The sequence below is a fragment of the Semicossyphus pulcher genome, unplaced genomic scaffold (assembly GCF_022749685.1).
Source record: "Semicossyphus pulcher isolate SPU_LCO1_2020_fin unplaced genomic scaffold, fSemPul1.0.p SCAF_6, whole genome shotgun sequence".
NCBI classification, from domain to species: domain Eukaryota; kingdom Metazoa; phylum Chordata; class Actinopteri; order Labriformes; family Labridae; genus Semicossyphus; species Semicossyphus pulcher.
Genome location: NW_027211737.1, coordinates 14,360,814 through 14,365,558, shown reverse-complemented (window position 1 = coordinate 14,365,558; position 4,745 = coordinate 14,360,814).

Here is a 4,745-nt window from a genome sequence, read left to right as displayed (position 1 = left end):
ATTCTTCCTGGCCAGGTGAATGTACTGTATTCAGGACCTCAGCCAGATCCTGAGTGAAATTAAAGAACAAGACAAGCGTCAAGGCCAAGGATTACACAAAAAACACATCTTCATCATCAGTCTTTAAACATCTTTGCTTTGCTATTAGGGCTGCACTGCGTCATCTTAGATTCTGATCTCTCTGTCACCAAAATGTTAGTTAAGCAATATCACATGAGAGGGAGTGATGTTGTACTGAAAATCATCACGGCTGTGATTCCGTCGAAGGCATGAGGCCGCAGGCAAATAACTGATTATACAACAGTTACACAAGCGGCAAATAGTAGTAAACAGCAACAATCAACAACAGATTACTTTTTGTTCCAACAACTCAACTAGTTCCACAACTTAACTGAAACTGAACTTTTGTTGCCCAGCAACCCAAACTTTCTCCTGCTCCCTGTGTCTACAGGCTACCACAGATCAGCTGTTTTTTATCATGTACATTTATCTGTATGTTTTCATCAACCAGTGAAAAAAGAGTCTGCTGTGTGATTCAGAGGTACCAGCTTGATCAGTGTAGACATACACGGTCTGCTGTAATGTAACAGTATTAAGAACACCTGGCTGAGGCAGAGTGATACACAGTGAAAAGTTCACGTGTTGTTGTTTTCTATATCGCCACTCATGGAATGCCTCTTGTCCAATCAGATTACTTGGTCGGAACTAAATGTTGTATAATATATAATATCAGCATACATAGATGTGTAAAAGAAATTCAGGGTTTTCCATATCCATGTTTTGTAACAGGGGTGGGTCACCTTACCTAACATATACCAGCTCTGTGACTTGTGGAGTTTTTTTCAGATATATTCATGTATGTTTTTTGTAAATACTAATTAAAATTAAAGAAGGGGTCTTATACTATTAAAAAGCCCTGTCTAAATCATTTCTATTCTGAAAGTCTCTCACATTATCCCCCAAAATATACACCAAATAAATTTGGATAAACAAACATCAGACAGTAAGATGCCACCCTGTCAATGTCAGTATAAAGTGCATGTGTGGCCCACATCATCTCCTATTTTCCATTAGAGCAGAAGTGGATTACACAATAATAATTAGAGGTTATAATAAGTGGAAAATAAAGTGAGGCATAGTGGGTTAATCTAGTTATGTTATGATCTTCTTACCACATCTAACGATCAAACTTTTAGGCTCCAGGCTGTTAAGCTTTCTCACACGCACACATTCACGGAGGCCTACTGAGAAATAAACAGTACATTCTTCACCTTTTATGATGATGGAGGGAAAAACGTTGGGGGGCAGATCACAAGGGTGTGTGTTAGGATGTGTTTTGTGTCTAAGAATGGTGTGTGTGCGTGCGTGCGTATTTGTTGTTTTTTTGCCATAATGACAGGTCTGTGTAAGACACCACAGGGTTGTGTTTTATGATCACCTCGCTGCACACGATTTGTTTAATGTCTTGCCATCATCTCTGCTGGAAAGCCCCTATGGCTCGCTGATGTGAATATATAAATACTTATTTTCAAGGAGGAAAAAAAAACCAACCAAATTACGAACAAACGCTTCTTGTTGACTTGTGTTTGGGGGCTCAGTTTCACTGAAGCAGAGGGGGAAAGGAACCACATGTTTACTACAAAAGTGACAAATCTCTATCACACACAGACAGTTACATGCAGATACAGATAAAGTATATATGTGAGTGCAAACACATGTCACACAGGCAAAAAAAATATGTATGCATGCACATAAACACACTCGGCAGCAGCTCTGGTGTTTGCTAAACACATTCTGGAGCAGGAACGAGATGTGACTGGTCAAATATTATTTTTGAAGATTTGTTAAACTAAGTTTGTGGACTTTGGGTAAGGGTGAGTTTGCTGTTCCAATTATGAGATTGTTGACATTATTTCCGTATAATCAAATCAGTTAAACATCACTTTCTACAAATTAACTTCTGTATGCTGTAGTATGTTCAAGAACATCTGGATTAAATGAGATTAATGTAAGGGTTGTGGCAATAACAGTCATAAAAGGAATGGTTATGTACAACTAAATTAGGGGTATGTTATTATATAGGCCTATTACTTCAGTATTTTCCTGCTTCAATCTTACTATTATTACATGTCCAAATACAACAAGGCATCAAAACACACCTGAATAAATAAGTCGAGAAACCTAACCAATACGCATGCATCTATAAAAGGCCTATAAAGACCTAATAAAAGGAATAAAGGGGGCTCATTAGTGTTTGTTATTTAATGCAAATTAGCTGTTCTGGCCGCTTGTGATGGCCCAACACCATAATGGCAAAGCCCTAGTAACTGTTGCAACTAACGGCAAGCGTGGAAATAATCAATTGCTTTCTCAAATAGTTTTATAGTGAAGAATGCCAATTACATTATGATAATCAAATTGCTTTTTTAGTCCAAAACCAAGTTTACAAAACCCACATATATTCAGTTTACTGCAACATAAAACATGAAACAAAATCAAATCAAATCGAACTATTTGCATACATTTTCTGCATATCAACCAATGCCTTAAATCTTTTCAGCTCTGCTCATCACCACTTCCCTTAGCTCAGGGTAGGATGTCCAAGTAGTTTTCTTTAATCAAGCTTACTGTAAAATAACCAGTATAAATGGATATAAAAGAGAGAAAGGCAACAAATGCTTATATCTGAGAGGGTTGTATGTGAATTGAATAAAACAATTATAAAGTACTAAAACAACTTATTGCCTAATTCTTTGTCAATTCAATGTCTGTCAAATAACTACAGATTTAATCTCTACACATACTGAAGCAGAAACAGACATACCAACAAAGCTGAACAACTAAAGGTAAAGAGTTGATACAATTAAAAGCATGTATAAAAAAAGAAAAAGGGGTTGTACATTTATACTGTATATGGTATATGTAAAGCACCAATGATCAAAAAATCTGTATTTGAGTCAAGGGTTTCTGTAGGTTGTAAACAATGTAAGTAGTGTGAAGAAAAATAAATAATACATGTAAAGTATACATGCCTATAAAGAATATAACTTACCTAAGCTAGGTCATTTCATAAAACACAAAAACACATAAGCACAAAGACACACAGCCTTATCACCATTAAAGTTAAAAGAGCTAATTATTCCTTTTAAAGAGAAAGTTTACCTGATATACACTAACTTACCTCAGTTAAACGTTTAGGTGTAATTTCTCCACAACGCCACAGGATGGCAGTATTTCCTCCACTCTACAGGTAGCCTACAACTGGTGAGAAACCATGTAAGCTCAATCTTATGATACAAAAAGGCATTAAAATACAACATTAGTATGTCAAACAAAGTCTTTACTGCTCCATGAAAATACTACATTAATTTGGCTTTCAAAGCAAACGTTATTGTAGCTGTTAGCTTGTTAGCAAGTTAATTAATGTACTGGCGTATGAATGTCAGTTTCACTAGCTTTAAATGTCGACTTACATGTAAATAAGACGTGCAGACATCAAAAAGAAGTCTCCACAGAGCAGAAATCAGCTATAAACATTCATTCTACGTGTCTTCAGACAAGAAGCAAAGCTTTTCGTCCCGCGATGTAAACAAACTGAAATTCCCTCTTCTCTCTGAGTTCCGCGTATGGAAGAAGACGATTGGCTGATCGTCGCGTCACCTACACGCATCCTCCTCGCAACGCCTGCTGGGAAATTGAGTCATAAGCTGTGGGACCGGTACAAGAAGGATGTACTTCTTTCGAAAAGCCACAAGCTGCCACCCAAATAGAAGATACTGTTTATTACATGGTAATTTTACACATTGGGTATTACTGTTAAAAAATGTTTATCCACAGTGTGTTTGAAACTGGTTTACATGCTGGTTATAAGTCATGCGACATGAGCTTCTGTGAATGACCCAGGAAAGAATATAGAAATAAGCTGAAATTGGTTTAAAGAGAACACATTTATTGGAAAATAACTCTTTAACCTTAACAGAATTAATGCTCTGGAAACACATTGTCTTTTCCAGTTGTCCAGAGGTATTGTAACATGTTTTTGTTTTTTTCCACATTTTTAGTTTGACTTATCTAGCTTGCCTTGCTTTTAAAGAGAAACCTGTCATCAACGTATTAGAGGTTCAAGGGTTAAAAGGACTTGAGAAATGCCTGAAACAAAGAGCATGCTGTACGTGTAAAAGTGTGTGCTTAATGTACGAGTGTAACCACCTCTCTCTGCATATGCTTATGTTCTCATCTGTGTGTGTATGTGTGTGTATGTCACAGATTTTTCAGGGGTGAGGGTCCGAGGGTGAAGCAGAGTGCATACCTTGGCCAGGAATTCAGGGGTCCGCAGCGTGTCCCTCTGGAACCCAAAGCAAACTTTGAGGGGTTCCCGGCCTGCACAGCTAGAAACTGACAAATCACCCAGAGGCTCCAGCCAGACCCCGAGCAGCCCAGCACACACTGCACCAGGAAACGGTTGTTTAAACATACGTAATGTCATGTGTGTGAGTGTGTGCGTGTGTGTGTGTGCTTGTGGGCATATGTGCCTGCATAAGAAAGAGATTATATGCACGTAAAACGCGTTTTTTATGTACTGCACATACACACACACACTGTCAAACGTCCTGCATGTGCATGTGCCTGAGTGTGGTCAGATGTGTTGGGTGGCTGTTAATGCGTGCCTTTGCCACTTGAATGCCGCTCAATATACACGTACGAGCCATGGTATGTACTCTATGTGTGCACAGTTTGAATGTTAC